This window comes from Barbus barbus (genome assembly GCF_936440315.1).
Source record: "Barbus barbus genome assembly, chromosome: 37".
Lineage (NCBI taxonomy): Eukaryota > Metazoa > Chordata > Actinopteri > Cypriniformes > Cyprinidae > Barbus > Barbus barbus.
The window spans coordinates 12,847,539-12,872,156 of NC_136715.1; the positions used below are offsets into that span (position 1 = coordinate 12,847,539).

The 24,618-nt window shown below is 36.5% G+C and overlaps 1 protein-coding gene across 1 annotated transcript in view; it reads right to left on the reverse strand.

Annotated features, from left to right (window-relative positions):
• sulf2a (sulfatase 2a) overlaps positions 1-17,896 on the reverse strand; it is a 30,372-nt gene extending 12,476 nt beyond the window's left edge. Inside the window, exon 1 of the mRNA XM_079395746.1 lies at positions 17,708-17,896. The gene's annotated coding sequence lies outside the window, so the exon portion shown is untranslated. The remainder of the gene's footprint in view (positions 1-17,707) is intronic.
• Between the last annotated feature and the right edge of the window lie 6,722 nt (positions 17,897-24,618).

A 24,618-nucleotide genomic window follows, 5' to 3' on the forward strand; every position in this document is an offset into this window, starting at 1 on the left:
ATTCATCCCATCCTCCTCAGTCTCATAATCTTACCTCAGAGCGGTCAAGGCCAGGCGTGCTGTAGATCCAGGCACCCTGCGGTCTTCAGGGCAGAGGTGATCACACAAAGTTCACCCTCCAAACTATCAGCCAAATCTTTCTGCGAGAGTTGCCTTGAGGGTCTCCCACTGCTCATCTCAGGAGCTTCTCATCTAAAAAAATCTCCAAGGGTATTTTTAATCTGATCATATATCTTGACAGCTTTTTGTCCTACATCTACGCTCTTCTCGTCACTCTTTCTCTTTCCATTTCTCCCACCATCTCCTCTCATACCCTCACAAACACTCACACAGCTGCATTCAGTCCATGTTAATTCCCGTTCTCTCCTCCGTCATTGTTCTCTCTCAGGGGAATGGATGAGGTCTGACCTTGGGGGTCTCCTGTTTTAAATTCTCTTGGCTGCTCTGTTCACCCCGGGCCCCCCTCCTCTCCTCCTTCTCCCTCTAAAGGACTTATTGCTGGCAATTTATAAAAACAACAGCTTGAGAAAAGAGTTAAAGCTTAAATAGCTCTAGCTGGACAAACAGGAGATGTTTTCATCCTTAAAAGCAATGCTAACATTGTTAATTGCGACATACTGATTGCTACAGATTCTTTAAACACTAGCATGGTGATGGGAGAGATACGTTTCAAGCAATCCAGTGTGATTTTACAGGCTCTTCATTACTGCTGCACTAGTGAGAATAATTTATGACAAGGGGCTTGAGGTAAAATGGTGCCAGTATTAGATGTTATGTATCTGATCTACCATTCTGTATGCCAGCTTGTCCTTTAGCGCAAAGCTCCTGTTATTGCTGCTGTCAGCATTTTGATCAGCTTGCATGGTAAATTGGGATGACATGATATGGTGTGGCAAACCTAGGGATATAATGAATGCCAGAATGAAAAAAACAAACAATTTGGACCTCAGAAAAACAATTTTAAACTTCATATCAAATTTCACTCAAAAGTAGGGGAAAATGCAATAACATTTCTCAATTTTGAGCTAGTTATGAAATGTAGAGAACATTTTTTAAATTATTATTCAAAGATATTGCCTTAAAAATGTTCCACAGAGGATTGAATATATAAAATATACAAAATACAGCAAAATATAGCTAAAACATATTACAAAAACATTCAAATATCCCGATATACAAGTTTTAATTTAATTTTGTCTTACCCCATTGGCAAATGTTTACTATTACCTTTTTATTTTTTTTAAGCATAAACCTAGCATAAGTGTATAAGGTTTATAATTAAAACAAGTAAAACTATTTTAAATGGTGTAAAAATATATTTTACTGGTAATAAAAATAAAGATTAATATTAACATATAGATTTACATTTATAGTTTTTTATTGCAAAATAATTGATTGCAATTGTCTACAGGACATTTAAGACATTTTTTATCATTTCGATATGGCATTTGTGTGTGTGTGTGTGTGTGTGTGTGTCTGTGTGTGTGTGTGTGTGTGTGTGTGTGTGTGAGAAAGCTAACTCTTACAAGCAGGTTGATTTCAATATGAAACAAACAATATCAGACCAAAGAAAAGTAACTCTAGGAATGCAGGCAATACTGACAGTCTCATTGACAAACGTAATAATGATTTTTACGGAAGGTCTTAAACATGGCAGAACAACTGAAACCAAAAAGAACCATTGGACACAGGTGAAATAGGGCGCACTTGACCCGACTTTTATGCCCTGGACCTCTCAAGTACCGCCATCCGTCTACTTCCTGCCCTCATAACTATGCTGGCATGGCTTGGGGAATGTGCGTCCACCCTCCAATTCAGTATGCAAACTTTCCAAAGTCTCCTTGAATTTGCCAACAGCAGTTTGCATTCAGATGCAAATGGTCTGACAAGCCTCTTTCATGGAGAAGACCTTTATCTGCCAGCTAGTTTAAAGTGAGGTGGGGGGATATGTGGATTCTCCAGTTGAATACTGTACATCAGAGCCTTTTGTGGTAGACTGTGGCCAAACGGACTTGCGTCGGATTTGGTCAACATCAGTATCCATCATTCCTTACTTGTTTGGAGTGGAACATATCGGCCATGGCACCTACAACAATTGATTCGTGAGTTTTAATGAAGGCGTGAGCAGTTGCTGAGGGGCATTTTCCTACAGCAAATATTGAACATACAATTATCACGAGCAAATGGTGGTTTCTGCCTTGATCAGCAATATGATAAACAGCCGAAAAGCTACATGTCAGCACTGTGTGAACACAAAGGGCTTCTAAATCATACATCTAAACTAATCAGACTGGTCAGAGTCAACACCTTAAGTCCCGTAATCGTCATTGACATGTAACCCTCTGAGACACATCAGACGACTACGCTGACAAGAGCAAATGAGAAAGCAGCTCAGCTCAAGTGAGAAACAATAGACGGAGGATGGCTAAAGTACCAATTTACTCTAATATTTCAGGTTTAAGTTAAGAGCAACCAGCAACACTGTAGCATAATGTGGATTATATATATACACATCTCAGGAATAAAGGTACAAAAGCTGTCACTGGGGTGGAACCTATTAGGTACAAATATGTACACTTTAAGTACTAATGTACCTTCAAGGTACCAAAATGGACCATTTAGGTACAAACATGTACCTTTTGAATATATATATATGTATATATATATATATATATATATATATATATATATATATATATATATATATATATATATATACACATACTTTTCTTTAAAATGGTAGTAAATGCTAAAATATTCAATAGTAAAGCCACAAAATATTAACAAAAAGTGCTTATTAAATTTTCTGCCCCATTAACTTCCATTTTAAGTGCATCACCGTTAATTTAATTTTCTTAAAGAAAAGAAAACAATGGCCGAGTTGGAATTATTTTTGGAATAATTTTATGCCAAAAATGTTGTCATTCGTATTTTGAATCCAGAATATTAATTTAATAGAAGTTCTGTATAAGCACATAGAAGTTTTAAAAATGTATCACTTGTTGATCTTCTTTACTGATATCCAAGAGTTTTCTGTTTCAGCTTCAAAAGACACCAAAGAAAGGTCAGAATAACCCTTAATGATCACATCATCTGCTTGTTATCGTAGCAATCAGCTAATAACGCACAGATGAAAAGCCATGTTTTGGTGCTTCCTCTAAAGACAAATGACACTGACACAATTTTCTGAATAAAGAACAAAGGGAGGAAAAAGAAGCAAGACATCAAATGCATTAAAGAATCATTTTTAGCTGAATTTAAATAAATGTGGTTTGAAATGTGTGCACTGTTGCTATTATAAGGCTAAATATCACAAAAAACTAGACAGGAACCCTAGGTAGGCTACTAATAATTGTTGTTGCCCTTTCTAATTGCAGTGTCTAACCAGCGACTGATTAACAAATAATATGTGCAGTGCTCCATTCCAGCAAAGGAATCCAGTCCCTGTCCTTCGTATCTGTCGGCAACCATATGGCATTCACTAAGCAAGCGTGGTGGTCCTGAGCCCTGTGGCCCTGTGGATATTTGTGGGGGTCACCCTGCTGACTTTACTGCCCTCCGTCTGTCCTGTGATGGGGCCGCATACAGTGGAGTCCAAAAGTCTGAGATCAAAGATGGAAATCTGGGATTCAAAGTCCAATTCAGGCTTAAAAACATAGGGAATGTTTAAAAAAAAATAGTAACTTTGGAGTTCATGGAGCTTGAGTTGAAATAAAAGGGGGACAAGAAAAAAAAACGTATCTGGACAATATTAGATTAAACCAGCAAATGCAAAAGTTATATTATTTTCTTGAATTATATTATGATTCAATTCATATATTATATGAATTGAATTATATTCCCTAGTTGCCCCAGAATTGTTTGGCCCAACTGTACAAACTATCAGCAGTGCTATGATTGAGCCTCTGAGGGTTTCATGTGGAACCTGTATATCTGGGTCTTAAGCAACTGGTAAATGTTTCAACTGCAACCAAATGTTTTTCCACTGCTAACCATCAGGAAAATCTTTTAGGATTACTCCTTCTGGGAGCACTGGTCCCACTCATCCTCTTCTGACAAAAGAAAGAGATGGAGTGAAAACTACTAGTTACTTCATTTGCATATTCTAATGTAGAAGAAGTGTACCTCGGTCCTTAAAGGCAACTAAGAGCAGGACCATGCTGCTCATCAAAATATTGACTATGAATATTATACTATGAATATATGCATGATAAAACCAGGAATAGCATATCCAAGGACATGGATCTATGAAACATCTACTTTGAGTCTGTAGTGAAAGATTTGTTTGTTTGTGTCCAATGATTAGTATCAGTTTTCCATACAATCTGCTTTCTGCCACGCTACAGGATGCCAGTTCACGTCATTCATTCTCTTTTAATTACTTGCAATTTTTCTTGTCTCCACTAAATGACTTCGGGGAGAGGGGAAGGGTAATGGCCCTGACTTAATGATGATTACAGACAATATTGGTTTCTTATTTCAGTAAACTGGCTCAGTGGTGAATACAAAGAAACACATAAATCTTTATGGTCACTCTATGAGTGACTCAAGCAGAAATTACAAGCATAACAATATTTAATTAACTAAAATTAAAATAGTTATAATAGAGAACGAAGTGTCAAATCAAATCAAATCAAGATTCAAGATTCAAGATTTTTATTTGTCACATACACAATTATACAGAGTATAACCAGCAGTGAGATGTAAGTCAAATCAAATAAATCTTAAAAAAAAAAAAGAACAGAAAAAGTTTATGACAATGTCATTTAAAAAAAAAAAAAAAACATTTTGTACGAGTATGTTGTACCTTTTTGGTATTTTAATAAAAGTATTTTGTTAAAAAAGGAACTTTTGCATATCTCTAAGCAACAAAAAGTAGTGGTGTTTCTGTATTAGTAAGTGTTTTTAAATGATTTGGTTGAATGAAAGATTGAACGACTCACTCATAAAGATGGTCACTTATTTAGTTCCTGTATGAATCAGCATTTTGAACAAACCAATTGCTTGAAAGATTCACTTTTCGCCACAATAATGTAAAGAAATTAAACTATGCAAATAAAATACAATACACTTTTCAAAGAAAAATAAAAAAATATTTTTTTACAGTTAAAATGAACTCAAATTAAATTGTAATTGTAAATCCAAATAAATAATGAAATAAAACTAAAAACAAAAAATAGGTAAACCCCAATAAACCCAATTGCCACCATTCACTAACACTGTAAAAATTCACTACACTGTAAAAATAGCTATAAAAATACAGAGAATTTTCAACAGTAATGTACCGTTCTATGTAAATACAGTTAAATACTGTAAATGATGATAAAATATTAACAGCAAGCTACTGTTCAGTCTTAACGGTATAATACAGTATTTTTAGTCTAGTCAGATATGTGACGTTGTTGCTTGAGCCCGCTTATAACTCATCTGAGCACGATGCATCAGCTCCCATCAACAGTCAAGAGGTGGGCACTCGTGCAGGTTTAAAATTACTGATCTACAATATTTTTTTAGCAAGAAAAAGAAGTATAAGCAGTATTAAAGTATTAAAGACGATTTTTGTGAGCTGCCAGCATCGAAATGGACGGCGCATTCGGCTTGCTTTTCTACTCGCCGACTATGGTAATTGCGATTTTTGTCTGACTTTTAAGTCAGTTTTAGCCTGTGATATTATTTGCACTGTTATATCTTTTTATTGAATTAAGTTACCAATAACAGTTAATTTTTTATTTTCATATCCAGTGAACAGTAAACAAATCAGTTAAACTAAGTTAGCAAGCTTGTTCATTCAAGTTTAACTTTTGTTATTTTGCAATCTAATCAGATATCCGTGGTATATGTGATCATCCATTGATTTTTTTTTTTTTGATTTTTGTTTTGTAAAATCTATGTGATAGACTGGGCTTTATTTCACCATTTGTTGTGCGCTTTATTGAAATGTGAACTAAAGTTATGCTAACAGTTATAATTATACCATTATCATTTTATTATTCTGTCAGAGAGAAACTTAAAGATTGTCTGTATTTTGCGGATACCTATATTTCATAATGTTTCTGAATATTAACTATTGTTGTTGTCTGCATCAGTTGCTGGTGACGAAGTCACAATTGGAGGTTGGATGAGCAGTATTAAAAGCCAGCAACTGTCTTCAACTTACAAAACCAAGAGAAAGCTACAAGGACATTGGAGTTTGTTCCAATGTAAATATTGTTTGATTTTTTTGCACCTCTACTCAGCTTTGTTCAGAAATAGTCGTTCTCTCTTTTTACCTCCCGCCCCACCTCTCTCTTTCTTTATTTTTGTCAAACACAGTAGGTCCAGATACAGCTCTTTTCATGCAGTGACCCCAATTAATCTTTACTTGCCACGCCTAATATTCCATATTTCTCTATTATTACATTTTCGGCAGTTCATTGGTGTGAACCACGAGAGGGAAACAAAGGCCAGCCAAGTGACGGTGGTGTCGAAGGTTTTATAAAAACATCATGAACTTTGATTGGGACAGTATTTAGTAAGGTGAAGTCCCATGTTCTGCAACCAGAAGTCATAGCATTTTGTTTTGTTCAGTCTAGTCTCACTGGTGAAGTGGAAACAGTGTCATTAATAATGCTTTAATAAAAGCCTAATGTTTTAAAGCCATCTCTTGTCCGAGCAATTTGTGTTCAAGTAATTTTAAGTTGTATTTAATTTAAGAATGTATTTTTTAATTAATTACCTTCTAGCAGTGTTACAATGTTAAGATCACATTCTAAAGTACTTTAATACATTTTACATTAATAAAGAGCTTATGAAATTACAGTTGGAATACTAAAATAACAGTGTAATGACAGTATTATACTGTAAAGCTTATATTTTCTACAGCACCGTACTGTACAATTTTTTACAGTAATAAAGTGTTGTTGCAGATTACAGTAGGTACACTGTAAAATAACAGCATTATACTGGTGAATCTAGCTGCCAGTAGTTTACTGTAATTTAACAGTGAATCTTTTTACAATGTATCTTCTATCTACAAAGGAGCACGTTTTTTCACAGCAGAAAGTGTAATTATCACATCCAACGTCTCTGACCCCTGTGGATTACTGCACATGAACATTAGCAGTAATTCGAAAGGGCTTCCCACTGTCAGTGTGGCCACTGTGGGGATTTTCTAATCTTCGTTGGAGATTGTCCCTGGGGATGTGCAGCTGGTTGGTATTTTCCTTTTCTGACTTTCCTCATCCTAATCCTCTTCTCCTTCTCTCTTCCTTCTCTTTGTGGTTAGATTAGCAGGCTTAGTGGTAGCCCCTCCAAAATCTATACATGTTACAGGCCTCATTGCCAAAAACACACAAGGGCTTTAAGAACAGCAGGGATGGATGGGAACTTAAAAAGAGGAATTAGACAAGGTCCGATGCCCAGCACACTGACCCGAGTCTTCATAAAAAATCTCAGCTCTTCAGACATAAACTGCTTTGATTGTCTGTTTGGGAAAAGAAACAGCTAATGAAGTATGAAAATTGAAATTTTCAAGTATTGTAGGTCATTAATAAGATAATTTTCCCAAATAAGTAAAAGAACACCACATCAAAACAATGCTAAGAAGTGAACCTGCATAAAAGCTACTCAAAGTGGAATGAATTTGAACAATCTTTAACTAACGGACCTCTTTAAAAATCTCATTTTACTTGCACTGTGTGTGATTGTGGCCCATATTGTTAATCATGCTCTGTTTTGAGCACAACCGAGGCATAACCATTGGCATGCTGCCCATATCAGTGACTCTCACAGCTAAAGCATTATACATCTCTCTTTCTTTTTTCAGCATTTCTCTGTTTTCATATTGGAAATAGTTTATTTAATATGCCATTGCAGCCTCTGATTAAGAAAGTACTAAATATGCATTCCCGGACAGTTTTTATCTTTATCATTCGTTCCTGTCCTGCTGAATTTGAACCTATTAATGAGTCCATATCGAAAGCAGTTTCTCACACTCACATTACCATAAAAACACATTTAACAAGAATAAATCACCCACTGTCAGACACAAGTGCCAGACTGATAAAACAGCTGGTGAAAATCATTGTCTCATTTCCGTCACATTGTGTTTTAATTGTGCATGAATATCTTTAATCATTTCACCAACAACCCATGACTGGCACCCACAGATTTACTCAGAATCAAACCCTCGTGTCAATCATAGAATTCTATAAACACCCTGCTTGCTTTTGTTTCTTTAAAAAAAAGTGGTTAATTTGATAATGATTTCAGCTTCCAATAAGACTATTCTCAGCTCCATTTAACACATTTTACCATATTTAAATCCACAGAATTCCCCTCAGAATCAGAACAAAACAAATAATGAATAAATGTCACTTTGACTAAAGAATAAATGCCAGCGGTTCCTTTAATTCCAACAGATCTCACTGCTAAGCCACACATCAGAGATGAGAATTAACAACTTGTGAACAATATACAGGTAAAAGAATGCCAAGGTGACAGTTAAGTCTCAGGTCACCTGCTGCACAGCTGTTTAATGATCTTTTGGATGTTACCATTCCTTTGATCCTAAAACCACCTCTAATGCTAATTCACAAGAATCAATGACAAGACATGCAGGCCAAAACTTAAAACATAGTAGTTGCTCAAACAGTAGATCAACAGAGCATGGCATTAGCAACATCAAGTTCCATGGCCATTTTCACTGAAGGGATAAACTGTATACCTCAAAGGGATAGTTCACCCAAAAATGACATTTCTATCATTAATTACTCACCCTCATGTCGTTCCAAACCCATAAAACCTTCGTTCATCTTCACTCAACACAAATTACGATATTTTTGATGAAATCTGAGAGCTTTCTGACCCTGCATAGACAACACCTGACACATTCAAGGCCCAGAAAGGTAGCCTGGTACTCTTGTAGAATATGAGTCGTGTAACTGACTGTTGAATGTGAGACGTCTTCTGTGTGTAATGCTATGTTACAGATCCTGTCATCTGTTTACTATTTATTAGATTATTGATTTATTGTTTTATTTTTTGTTACACTATGCACCCAAAGGATTGCATTCAATTTCGCTGTACTAGTACAATGACAATAAAGATATTAATTCATTAATTCGTGAACATGCATCGAATACTGACACAGAAGAAAAGAAATTGTTGAATGAAGTCATTATTTTTGTTTTCTTTGCACACAGAAAGTTTTCTCATAGCTTCATAAAATGATGTTGAACCACCGATGTCAAATAGACTATATTAACAATGTCCTTACTACCTTTTTGGACCTTGAACATGTCAGTTGCATTGCTGTCTATGCAGGGTAAGCAAACTCTTGGATTTCATAAAAAATATCTTAATCTGTGTTCTGAAGATTAACAAAGGTTTTACGAGTTTGGAACGACATGAGGGTGAGCAACTAATGACAGATTTTTTATTTTTGGGTGAACTATCCGTTTAAATGCTATGTAAATTGTTTAAGATTTAAAAACAAAAAACAAAAAAACATCTGCCAATGAATGAAAATGGAACCAGGTTGGGAAAATATGCAGTTTCCCAAAATCGTATTACACAGTTCCCACATACTGTATATGCATTTAGCTAATACAGTACCTAATCATTACATGGTGGTATCTGGTTACAATAGCCACTTTTTCCCTCCATTTGATAACTGGCCATTAATGTGGCGTCACTAAAGCCCATTTCGTTAATGACGCTGTCATTGTGGCCAGTGTATGCGTCTTTTACCCTGTGGCGAGACTGGATCCTCTCAGCTGCCCCATTGATGATTGTAATCTGTAATCCATAAAAAAGATTATTACCATTCCCACAATTTCTACTGCTCTTCCCCTCCATTTACTTTCCTGTTGATCACAATGGTCGTTACATTCACAAATAGACCAGCGCAGGTGGTTACCATTACTAATTGAGAGGTACGGTTGGAATCTGCTTCAGGGTGGAAAGGGCTACACAATGCTAAAGGTAATTGATGAGAGACTGAGTCTGACCCAACCTCTTTAAAACAGGCCATAAATTGTCATAGTGAATGACTCTACAGACATGCAGTCATGGTTTCGACATTAGGGTCAGTGGACAGCAATAAGGGTCAGTTAATGACCCTGAATGCTCATGAGCTGGTGTTCTGTGGTCCCATTCCCAACATGGATGATGCCATAAATACAGCAGACGTAAAATAGCATATATAAATATAATAAACAAGATTGAATTTTAAAATCAAAGAAAGGTAAGAGGAATTATTCACTTACTATCAACATCACACATCCTCTGAGCTTCTAGTGTGTTGCTAATCTCTATCTAAACCTATTAAAGTAATTAGCAAAGCAGCGGGAGAGTTGTCCATTTTGATAACTCTCAAAGGAAGAGGGTAATTATGAGGGTTTGAGCGTTTTTGCCGGAGGAGAGAGAGACAGTTAGACTGTTCCTCTGATGGCAGCAAAAAAGCACGAGAAGAAAAAGCGCGTATGATTTCCCACTGACCTGCCAGGCTAACCCACTCATACAAACAGGAGGTTATTCATTCATCCCCATACACACTGGGATGCATGTGGTGTACCTTTGTGTGCGGGATGTCTGTTGGCACAATCTACGTAGCTTCATTGGGGCGCCTTTTTTTAAAAGCAGGCACATCGCCCAGTGTTGACAAAGCTGGGTATCTCCTGCTGTCTGCTTGTTTCGTGTGCATCGAGTGGAAAGAATCAATTATCCTAGCACACAGCTCACTGTTTTAATATCTGACTCCTAATTAGATTGCAGGGGGATCTCCCTGGTGTGCGTAGATCAGGGTTTTTAATATGTACACTACCATTCAAAAGTTTGGGTTCAGGAAGATTTTTTAAGAAATTAATACTTTTATTCAGCAAGGTTGCATTAATTTGACCAAAAGTGACAGTAAAGACATTTACAAGGTTACAAAAGAAAAGATTTATATAATTCAAATATATTTATATAATTATATAACTCCTATCATCAAATGCCTGAAAAAAGGTTTCCACAAAAATAATAAGCAGCACAACTGATTTTAACATTATGAAAGCATAAGACTGTTTTCTTAAATCAGCATATCAGAATGAATTCTGAAGGATCATTTGACACTGATGAATGGAGTTTTAAAATATATAAGAATTTTACAATATTTAACAAAATAACAGTTTTAACTTTATTTTTGACCAAATAGATGCAGCCTTGGGTAACATAAGGGATTTCTTTCAAAAACATAAAAAAATCTTACCGACCTCAAAATGTTTTTTTTTTTAACTTACATATATATTTTTTAAACTGACCCCAATAATAATAAAAAAAAATCCAATGAGATGCAAGCTCATCACTTTTCAAGTTTACATTATTAAAATATTTATTTATAATTTACAGTTATTTAGTATGTATTATAATATCACACAATATCATACATTAGTATTATTTTTACAGATTTTTAAAACTGGCTCCATTAAGAATAAATACACTCCCATGAGCCAAAAAAAAGTCCCCTTTGAAACTTTCAGTGAGCCACTACTTGTGCCCATGTAAACAGAAAGGTTTTATGGGGAGAGACTTAGGAAGACCAAAGGATTTTATGCAATAATGTGCAAGAATAAGAAACTTCAAGAGCTTGTTGGACATCTAAAAAAAATAATAATATATATATATATATATCAACATTTCCACTATGTCTTTGAAGAGTTTTTCACTTTCTTCCAGGTGGCAGAGGCTGTTTTATGTTGCTGCTCCGAAGGCAAATTCAAAAAAGAACCTGAAAAGGGACGAGAGGTGTAGTATACACACTTTCTTTTGAAGTATATGATCATGCCTCAAACAGAATAACTGAATATATATCTGCTTCCTGAAATATCACCAAGCAAAAGCCCTTTTAGTACACAAAGTAATCAAAGCCTCAAATCCAAATGTGCCGATGGACAGCTGCGTCGATTTTTACAATTCATTAACATTGCGCTAAACCTCTAGGGTGTGATTTGTCAGTGCTCCTCAAGATCAACACCCCAGACACGGATGTAATTATGTACAGAACAGAAAACGCATTAGTCTTTGGTTTGGTCTTGATTATGTCCAGAGGCCAGGTCTCTCATGAAAGCTCATGAAAACTGCATTACTTCATACACTCATGAAGACATGAGATCACAGGATCCTGAGCCACTGATCTTCTCTGTCTCCCACTGTCTAGGTGGCTATTAGTGACTCTGGCAGCTATTTAATATAAATGAGGACTCAAAATGGCATGACAGGCAGAGATGCTCCTGAACGTGGGTTCTTATGAGGTCTGTGCATCATTACTCAGTGCACAGCTAACTGTGTAATGGGCAGTTTGTTTGACTCACTGCAGGATACATGGCAAGATAAAAACTAATAGGCCCGGTTCTATTTCTGTTCTGGGGCTGTGCAGAAACTAGGCAACAATCCAGTCCCAAATCAGGCTTAACCATGCTGCCACCCACAACCAATTATAGTGAAAGTAACACTAAGGAGACAAGCATACAGGAGGTTGTACATCTAAATATTAAGCTCTATCTCACACAAACACATACTGTATAGGACACTATTTCCTGAGCTAAACTAGAATATCAGAGTAGGTCTAGTTAGATTAACAACTCAATGCAATGCAATTAATAACACAAACCATTTAGCTTGGGTCTTGTATCAAATTTATGTTCTGGAACCACTGGGCCAACGATTGAACTTTGATAAACTTGAATGTTTTAACATCTGTGTCTGGGACAGACTATTAGTTTGATAAAAAAATTAAAAAAACATCCATATCGAGTGTTATCTTGGGAAAAAACTTGGGAAAAGGCCAATAGTAAGTTTAAAGTATTAATGTCAGAAATGTGCACATCACCACCTCATTAGTTCTAATTCATGAGAAATACGTAGCCTATGCTATGGGAGCTTTATCAGTGGTTTCAGATCAGTTCTGGTGCAGACTGGCCCTCAAGCCATGTTTGCTTCATTCCGTCTGGTCCAGATCTCTCTCAGTCTATTCCAGAAGCCTTTCATTTACCCAATTCAAATCTTGATGTGTGCCTATGAAGAAGCTCCTGATTTTTGGTGGTTTCTATACAGCTATTTTGTATCTTTCTAATCACCACACTGAATATTTGACAGGTTCTTAATAGATTAAACAGTAATTATTGACTCTGATGTCTGATTATAATTTGCAGTCTACATCAGCATTGTTATATGTTATAGAACAGAAATAATATGATCATTCATAAACAGTAATGGGGTGGTATTATTTTAATTGTAATACAGTTACATTTTGTATAAAATGATTGTAAAATAACTGTGAAAGTAAAGCAAGTATAATCCAGAAATATACAATAAATTCACTGTATTTCTTTTTCAATACACTATAACTGTGTAATGTAAAATGCCCCTCAGTCCATGTACATTTTTGTTTTATCCCCATTCACAAATAAAGACAAAGTGCTCGTCTAAACTTACAGCTACCACAGGCTATTGTGATTTGATTCTACTAAAGAAGGGGGGAAAAACTACTAGGAAGAGTCAGATAAACCTGCCATCTAAACTAATTGTCCACATTCAAACATTCAAGTTAAGTTTCAGGCCAGAAAAACTCTGGTGCATGTAAGAATAGCCAGCTAATCTGCTTTCTTTAGTGAGTTGGGAAAATCCAATTTCAGAAATCTATAATTCCATAAAAGTTAATAAGCAGCCGCAAAGCCTGCTGAGCTCCTGAGGGAGTGAGAGATAGATACGGCATGCAAGAGAAAGCCAGAGAGAGTAATGGGTAGATGTGAGCTGAAGTCTGAGTGAGACCCTTTAAAACTCAGTTGGGAGAACCCTGAGGGTACGTGACTGAGGAGAACGGCAAAAATGGGGTGGGGGAAATGCTATTTTAAAAATTAGCAAAAAGACACAGCTTTATATGTCGAGTATATGAACAATGTTTTAAAAACAGTACTCAATGAATATCGATAACATCACTCGGAAAACTCTATATATTCTCATATACAGACTCTCTGTTTGCCCATAAGTGCTTCTGATCACTTTAAGATCACTGTAATTTCCTTTGGTGTGCAGTTCACCATTAGTCCCAATGACTGTCACAGTAGTTTCCCAGGGTAATCAAACCTCTGCAGCTCATCCTGAATGCTGCAGCACCTCTATTAAACTTTCCCAAGTACTACCACATCACATCGCTGATTTTTTACCGCCACCGCTTCCCTATTCCTGCTAAAATCAATTCAAAACTCTTTAAGATAGTCAATGGACAAGCACGTTCCTACATCCTCATAAAAGAAACTAGATTTTTATTAGGATTCACTATAAAAAGTGATTTTTCAAATGAAGTTGTAAAAAAAAAGGTTATTGGTTTCACAATAAAATACTATTTCAGTCTTTCTACTTCAAAATTTCATGTTTAATTCAATGTGTTACTTGACATTTCTTTAAAATTAAGATAATTAAGGTTGGATATTCTTTCAAATAAAATTAAGGTTGGACTATATTAATGATATCCTTACTACCTTTCTGGGACTTGAACATGTCAGTTGCGTTGCTATCTACGCAGGTTCAGAATGCTCTCAGATTTCATCAAAAATTAAGATAAATGAAGCTCTTACAGATTTGGAACGACATGAGGGTGAGTAATTAATGACAGAATTTTCATTTTTGTGCAAACTATCCATTTAGTGGGGTCCAATGATGTTTTGAAGCCCAATGGCTTCCATTGCATGGACAAAAACAACTGGAACATTCTTCAAAACATCTTTTGTTATTTGCAAAATAAAGAAAGTCATACAGGTTTGGAGCGACTTCACATTTTGAGGTTAAACACAATGTAAATCTACAAGGACACCTGAAACCTAAACTAACAAATCCATTATCCAACATACTCATTTCATCTAAGCACCAATGAGCCACTTAATGCTGTTGTGACAGATGTTTATGTTACATGAGACGAGGAGATGGATTCTAGTACTGAATGTTCATGGCTTCTAGGAGAGAGGTGTGGTCTACAAGAGAGGAGTCTGAGTGATGAGTAATGAAGCAGGTAATATTATAGCAATGGCATATTATCATTCAAAAGTAATTGAAAACATTTGCCAGTTATCTGATCTTGACGGAAATTAATAAAAACAAAAACCGCTTTTGATTACAAATTCTGATTCTGATCTAAGATTGATGTTCTCCATATCCTTGGCGGAATGTAATTACAGATCTCGGCTGGACACCTGCCGTATCTTGGCACAGCTCTGTAATGCATTCACTCCTCAGAGGGCACCGCCAGAGGTGCTGTACTCCAAATCACTCATCAAAGACTTCCAGTCAGCATTAACATGTAAGACGGTGGGCACCAATCTCAAATTATACTTTAGATTCATATCAGGCCTTGTTTTGCTCTCAGCTGCGCATGAAAATGAGACCTTGTGTCTCACATAGACGTGCTCTAAGCTGGTTTGGATTTGTCTAGTGTCCAGACTCTTTGATAAAAAAAATTACTTGGATGTTCTGGGGTGTTGTGGATGGATTTCACATCCCATTTACAAGACATTTTACACATCCCATTCAATCTTGCTCATTTTTGTGATAATATATAAGTAGATAAATAATATGTGCACAACCTCGTTCACTGTTTATCATCAAATCTTGCATTTATTGATCTACAGAGCTCATCTGACCACAATATCCGATTCTCAAAATATCAAAAAATATTTATGGTTAAATATCAAACCTGAACTTATACAACAATACAACTCAACTTCTCAGCAATTTGATGGTTTAAGCTTGAGAAAAGTCAATGATTCCTTACTGATTTGTGTCAAATCTGTTCTTTTCTAGTCTGTTAATTACAAGCTCTAACACACTCATTACAACTGATGACAAAATCATATGATATTGTGTGACCTGGATCATACGAAAACATAACTTTAATAAGGTTTTCCAATTACAATCATGGTTAAATTACAGATTTGGTTAGGAGTGAGAAATTATGATTAGGTTTAAGTTTGAATTGGACAAAAATTGTGAAATATTGTACTGTACAATTATGATGACTTATGATCCCCGACACCAACATGGGAGTTTGAGAAGACTAGGAGAAATAAACCAAAAAAAGGTTTAATAAATGGAAAGAAATACAAGAATCACAACAAATAGCCTCCTGACTATCACAACAGCAATGCGTTGGGCACTGGAAGTTTACGGAAAAAAAATTATGAACAATCAAGAAAAAATAATCAAAGCGATTTTACAATAATGGTTAGATATAAGATTCGGTTAGGAGTGGGGTTTCATAGTTTAAGTTTGAAATGTATATCCATTTACCATTTTGGTTATTATTGTGACTTCTCATGACACTGGGTTGTACCTTGCATAAAATCAATGAATTTACTGTATGACATAAGTCCATTATGTGGTCTTTCATGCTAAAACCAACAATATGGAAACTTATATTGTTACATGTAGACAAAGGAATGCAAAAATAGGTGGTAACTTGTAAATTGGATAAAATCATCACAACATACAAGAACCCTATTGAGGCCGGGACGGACATATGCAAATGAACCCTAAATAGCTCCCACTCAGGAATTAGAAAATTGAGATCAGATTCCTTTTTTTTTTTTTGTGCTGTCAGACAGAGGTCCCAAATGAGCAGTGTCACTCAGCTCTAAAGTTACTGCTGATCTACTTTTATGAAATCTTTGAAAAAGAAAGAATATGCAGTGAATGCATTATATAGAGGGTCCAAAAACCCGAGACCACTAAATCTGAGATTCAAAATGTAAACTGAATAAAAAATATTTTAAATTCAGCACTATTTCTAGGTCATTAATCAAAGAAGCAAATATGTGACGTTGACCATGTGAACTCATTTGTACAGGTCTGATGCACTAAACGTCACAGGACTTGGTCCACAGTTCTGGTTCAGACAGCAGAAGAGGAAAAAGGAGGCCAGTTGTTATGGGGCTGAGCGGAGACAGAGTGAACATTAAATAATGAATGACTAAGGCACAGATCTCTCAGCCCCCATCACCTTTGTCATTACCTCATAGCCTCACACAGCAAACACAAGCGCACACTCACTGATGCATATTTTAGCCAGCGAATCCCTACAAACATCGCTTGCTTAGGGAGACCTACTTGACCCAGAGAGCAGTTCTTCACCATCAAAAATGCAATGTGAGTCATGTAGCATTTTAAAAGGGTGACGACAGACTCTTGTTAAAGTCCTTAAAAGGGCCAAAACCCTCACAAACACGCACAAACCCGACTCAAGCATTGTAAGCAACTGCGAGTATGAGGGGCAAACATCTGAGATATGAAAAACCAAGATCTATAAGCCACCAACACAAAGAGTCTGAGAAGACTAGAAGAAACAAACCTAAAAATTGTTTAATAAATGGAAAGAAATCCAAGAATCACAACAGACAACTATCTGAATCTCCCAATGCCAATGATTTGTGCTTTAAAAGACATCAGTTTAGACATTTTATAATCATTCAAGAAAAATTAATACAAAATATCAGTTAAGTAATTTCAGAATTGCAGATTTTTTGCATATTACAATCTGGAGAGCGTGGAAAATTATAATCTGCTTTAATTCATTTAAATACTTAAATTAATTGAGTATTTATGGATGCACAGGAGGAATATACCTGTGCATCCATTACTGGTGTCAGTCTGACAGAGGTAGTGCTACAAAGCAATAATTAGGGACAAAGGCACATACCTCACTAATGCCCACCTCTGAATCCTTCCTGAAGAACAGAGCAACTACAGGAGGCGTTAAAGTAAGGGATGTGATGATCCGTCACCTGTTCGGTCTTCGCCAGACCACCTCTGACTTGACTCCCCCTCTGCCAGCCGTACAAGTGGGCTCTCTCATAGCCGGTCCCCTGATATAGACACACGGAGAGGTGAAAGGAAGGAGGCGTGGTTCCATAGCAGATAAATAAAAGAGGGCGGTTGGGAATCTACAATTCAATATCGTTCACTCCCCTCTCTTGTTGTCTCTCTTTCTCTCTCTCTCACAGTTACTCTTCCCCTCATGCATATTAACACGTCCCTGTTTCCCCTTATTCTCCCACACACATGGGGAAACTCTATCACTCTCTCTATCTCTCTTTTGCTCTCCTCGAACTCTGTTTTTTCCACTCTTTCTGGGCTCTCAGGGCTGGTATTCATCCGGCAACAGTGTGACTGAATCAGGGCAGCTCTGGCCATCTGTTGGAGCCTCAGAGTTTCACCTATTCACATGGGTTCTAAAGCTGCGGGTCTGGCAGCAACGAGAGAAAAGAAGGGGTGGGGATAAGGGATCAATCTTAGAGCAGGAGGGCAGGGGACTGGATCGCTGGGTACAGAGACAGTATTTATTGGGCTGGCAACTATCAGAAGCACTGGAGAGGAGAGGGCTGTTAACAGGGGCACGAACAAACTGCAAAGTTGAGTTCTCAAAGAAACAACTGTGAAAAAAATTGTGGGACACAATTAGATGCATACAGATGAACTTAGAAGAGTAAATAAGTAAACAGAATTATTCAAATGTTTAAAAAATTAATACAAATATTTAAATGTATTTAAATGAATTAATATTTAAATTAAAATTCTATTAAATCTTTCAACCAAAGTGACATTTTATTCATACGGGTATAAACAATTTGCAGTGATGCCGAGTTGAAATCAAGTAAAATAGACTATACGCTACATTTATAGAAAGTGTTTTGGGTTATGGGTTAGTTAAGTACTCACAAAAGAGGTGCACACTATCCATCCTAAATTCTATGTGATATTAGTAATTTTCAATACTATTTAGGGCAGATAGGGTGGATAGTATGTACATTGGGACGCAGGGATTGTTTAGTAAACTGACTGTCATTCGCAGTGCTTCATGGGAGTGGGCAGCTGCCACACGACTCTTTCAGCATGATTTTTATTTTATTTTTTTGCAAATCATGTGTAATGTAGTTTTCACCTGGAATTCGGCTGTTGAACAGTTGACAAGTTATCATTAAAAATCAAATTCTCTGTCAAAATGAATGGGATTTTTACTTCTGGATCCGACTATTGCACTCTATACCAACACCCAGAACACACTAGCAACGTCCCAGAACACTCTTCCAAATGCATAATAGCCCATGTGCTAAAGAACACTCAGAACTCTGAGACAGTCTCAATGTTTAAGCCCATATCAATTCCCAAGGACACAATTTTTTAAAAGAAACAACTAATCATGTTGTTCATCAACACACAGTCATGTTACGTGAAACGATAAACAAAACACCAGCAGAAACCACACACTTGCACACCCATCCAGTGCAGGCATCTCAAGCATCTCAGTGATAATGTCACCCACGTGCATACTGTTGCACTGGCAGCTGCCATTTCTCACAATAAAATTGCCAGTGTCACGTATCCTGTTCCCTCAGGAGCCTCGCACAGAAATCAGTCACTGTCTTTGGGATGCTTTCATGATGGATGCCTCTGTTTATTTGCGTTCGCAGGTTATTTATTTGCACGGAGGCACAAACGATCGGAGGAAGATGACATCTAATCACTCATCCACCCCCTTCCATGCATACAGTATTTCTCAGGGTCTGCAGGCAGCATCTCGAATGAAAATGAAACTATTGCCATCAAACAACGAAAGTTTTCTCTCTGTTTTGTGGGAAAATTAACATAAAAAACTGACTAAATTTAATTTATAACAAATAAAGAGTTTATTTGTGTGTTTGCTAGGTCTGCACTGTGATCAAGTGCCAACGATACAGCTAACTCTTCAATTTTTTTCTAATAATATATATATATATATATATATATATATATAAATGATTTGGACTGGAAATTGAATCTGCCCAAATGCATGTGGATTCAGTGTCTAACGGCAGCTGAACTGTCTTGCAGGTGGTTAAAATCACACATCAGTCACTAATTGTCACTTCTGATCACAGATTTAATGAAGAAAGAGACACAATAGTCAGTGAGATGAGCAGCTGGAACAGCCCCTGAGACAAACATGTTGTTCTAAAGAGAAGATGACATGTGCAGACACACACACTCATCACTGAATGGAAAGCCATGATTTATTAATGCACGTTCTCCCAGGAGGAATGAAATGTCTGGATTCAGATCTTGTGAGATTTTGGCCCGTCTCAGCATGGAGATGCAGAGGTGAACAGGTTGTCACTGATGTCATTCCTCCTGAGGACATGGTTTGTTGTACTTTTCTCCATAGCGGTAATAAATAACCAGATTTCACACAAATATGAGGCCTCCACCGAGTAGGGTTGGCAAAGATGTTTTGGGTTTATTAGCTGGAAACACACTACCAGTCAAAATTTTGGACACACCTGATTAAAATGTTTCCCATGATCTCATGAACCTTTTGATCTATAGGCTTATAAAAAAAACTATATTTTAGACATAAGAGACCTCTAAATCTAATTTCGTTTTATAACAAAATATTTCATTTTATTATAAAATACATATTGTAAAATAAAAATGTTCTAAAATTTCAATAAGTAAAACATGCAAAATAAAATATTCTAAAATAAAACAACTGATCTGCTTTTATAAGAGATTTTATTATATTTTATAGACCAAATGAATAAAATGCAGGCCCAGAAGTCCTTCAATACTGCTCATAAAGCATTCCACTTGAGTACCATGAAAAAACATGAAAAATACAGTAGTAATAGTAATAAAGAAGTGTTCAGCCTTTTGTCTGACAGTGAACTTCCTGAACTAAGAAAAGCTTGTACATGAAAACCATGAATAAAAACAGTTCCACCTGTATTTTGAACAACACTGGCCTTCTTCTAAAAGCCACGTTTAGTTCCCGTGGGCACGGTTGTTTGCTCGGCAAATAAATAAGGCGGAATAATGTTTACTCTGATTTTCCAAAAAGGACAGCAATGTTCCATCCTGCTACGCCATTGTCCTTGGCAAGGACTCCACACTGAAATGAATGTGTTTCTCTCCATGCAGTGTGTTCCTCACTGATAAAAACGTCTGCTGTCAGCTCTTGTTTGAGAAGGAGAAGACTTTGTGCAAATTAGACCAACCCCTCTCTACCTCTGAAAGCAGTCCATTCTCTATGGGCATTTTATTTTGTTCGGGCCTGAATCCCTCCTCCATCACCCCACACAGCCTCTTCAAAACTGCTCCTCTTTTATTCCTGACGGCTCAAAGAGCGTCTCTATCCATCGGTTGATGCCCTTGTGATCACCATGGCTACCTTAGGGAAGGAGACCGTTACAATGGTGTCTTAAATATTGAGCAACAACACAGAGGTTTGAGTGGCATGCGGATTTACTACCCATGCGTTCCTCCTATGGCTTGATGTATAGCGAGTTATGGAATAGCAGTAAACTCATTCTGACAGTTAATCCAATTTAAATTTAAAGGAATACAGGTTCAATAGAAGTCACAATAACAATGTTAATTACCACAAAAAATAATTTTCTTTTTGGCTTTGTTTTCCTTTTAATGTGCATTGCTTTTATCATTCTCTGTAGACCGCACCTTCTCGCACGCCATGATTGATCGGTTATGTACAATGCCTGTATGCTAACGGTCAAACTATTTCTCAGTCATAACCATCAGCAATGAAAACTGCACTGCAACCTTGATTTTTGCTTTTTAAAAGAAATAAAGGACGAGTCAAAATGATTTATTCTGGTAACCAACCTTGTGCCACAAAAGTTGTCGGTCGAGCCGACTGGAAATATTTCTTTGATTAATATATAAGCAAAACTCTTGTGAATGCAGTCACTTCCAAAAGTCGCATTACAGAAGCCTCTGCGTACCAAGACCTCATTAAATGCACAGCATTCCACCAAACATCTGAGGGTCATTATCACCAACAGTGATAATGTCTATTGTACATCATGCTGTCATGTCTAATGTATTCCGTCTTATTTATTTTTTCCGCTTGCCACTGTTCACACGGCAGACTCTGATTATTCACATAAATAGTTAATATGACATTTATGAACTGCCGTTTATTCCAAGCAGTTGCCTGCAAGCCTCACATCTAAAAATGATCTGTAATTCTCCCAGGCAGTACTGAAGGACAGAGCACGAGAGTGATGAAAACAAGGAGAACATTTAAAAGGGCAGATTTATGGCATTCATTGGACAAAACTGTACACAACTGAGCTGCTCAGAGATGCCAGTGTTTCACCATTAACAGTCTTTTATAAAAATAAAAAGCTTGATTCATCCACTGAAGAACAATAAAACAATTGTCACACCTGCGATGTTTTATGATAATTATTTATGATGATCATTTAGGCAATATATAACAAGTAATATAAGTGTGGTTCTTCAGATTGTTTAGGGCACATTTGACATAAACTTCTTCAAATTATGTTGAATTTAAAAGAGAAATATTATTTTTTTAATTAAAATATTCTCAATATACAAACGATCAAATACATAAAGACAAATAATAAAGGTATTCTCTTTTTACTTTTCTTATCAATAAACTGTAACCCAGCTGATATGTTGCCCTGTTACTTCAATTTAACAGAAAAAAAAAAAAATGAATGAATGAATGAATGAATGAATGAATTCAACTGTTCAGTAACATGTTCTTTGTTATAGAATTTTTGGAATACATGATTCGAAATGATTAAATTATACATATACATATACTCTGTACACCATTTTAAATTAGTGTTGTCAAACAATTAATCATGATTAATCGCATACAAAATAAACTTTTTGTTTACATAATATATCTGTGTGTATTGTGTAAATGTATTATGTATATATAAATACATACACGCACAGCGTACATATTTTGAAAATATTTACATATATTTACAAATATATATATTCATATAATTTATATCATATATAAATATATTTAATATATAAACATATTTTTCTTAAATATATACATGCACGTGTGTGTATTTATACATACAAAATAAATATACACATTATGTAAACAAAAACTTTTATTTTGGATGCGATTAATCGTTTGACAGCACTGTTTTAAATCATTTAAAAGAAGAGGTCTCCTCATTTATAAATTGCTTATATATCCAGCTTCAGTCAGTTTCAAACATTGATACCATGCAGCTCAGTAAATAACAGCAGCTAGTTAGTGTGCCTCTGGTGGTAAAGCATAGGGCCTCAAGTGAGAAAAGCATCTAATTAAAAGTCTCTTTGATCGCTTGTGCTTATAGATAGACAGATATGTGTGAGATTGTTGCATTAGCATCTATACGTCATTCTGTAAGCATTCGCCTATCACTTAAAATGCCACATGCACTCTCTCTTCCTCATTCAGACAAACCACATCTCCAGCAACACAGAAAGTTTTGGAGTCTTTCACCGAACATCTTGAGTGCCTGGCCAGAGCTTGTTCATTGCTCTTGTATACAATCAAGAATGCTACGCTCCCACAGTGCCTTCAAAAGCCCTGAATTAATAATCGCAGCACTTTTTAGGAGCTATGTAGATTAGCAACCAGTCATGTTTGCTGCCTTAAATTATTAATGAGTTGTTTGCACCACAAGCTGACCTTCCTTCTGAAGCTGCTGTCTCCAAACACACTTGCATGCAAGCAGGATGAGGCAGTGTGAGGTAACGCGCAGGGGCTTTTTATATGAGACATGCTTTTACTGAATGAGAAGGATTGGAGCGGAAATCAGAGGTCAAGCCAAACCACTTGGACCTGTGAATGCTGAGGCAAAAGGTCAAAGAAAATGACTTTCTCATAAAACAGCAAGGCTAAAAAGACACAGAAGCAAAACGCTGACCCAGGTAGCCAGCGCAATCGGGCCAATTGCGGCTACGTGTCGGCTCACTCGGTTGTGTTCTGGCAGCGGCTCACCGAAAGTGAGCCAGCTCTGGCCCAGTAATGGTTGCCAGATTTGGCTAGGCTTTGGATGTGCGCATCTGGCCCGATTTTCACTGAGACACGGCACATTTAGCCACATTCGGCCAGATTACAGACCATAAGGGCTGGTCTGATTTTGGCTAAGATATGGGCATGCAGACCCAGACCAGTTTAGGTTGAGTGCTGGGGGTAAATAGTATGTAGCAGTGACACTTAAACTTAAACATAATATCTTTTACCTGCCATGTTATGTTTTGGCAGCCGGACTCGGGCCAGTGTATTTGGGCCGATTCTGGGGTGTCATTCATCCAATGTCCATGCCGAGTCTGGCAACCGCAGCCGGGCTAAGTTATTTCTTCCGGCCTGCCAGATCTGGGCCATTATCGGGCCAAACCGTTTTGGCTACCAGGGGAATGACATGAAACACAACAAAACCAATGAAAACAGCAGATTTTCAGTCCAATTTTCAAAGGAACACATTTGTCTGCTAAAATGCTTTTTGTCAAGCGGCATGTGAAGAGAATGAAAATGATTAAGCGCACTGAATTTTCTCTCATCAATAACAGTTCAACACATTTCTTCATTTAACAACATAGTTTCTTTATTCATGTTAATAAGTATTCTAATTCAAAAAAGTAACCCCACCACTCCAAATCAATATTTTTCACTTAGTAAACGAGCAACGCCTGTCATTAGCATTGACAAACAACAAAAAACATTGTTTATTCCAGAACTCCAAACTATTTTTCCATACAAACTAGTCAATTAATCAAATTAAAAGCCTTTTACAA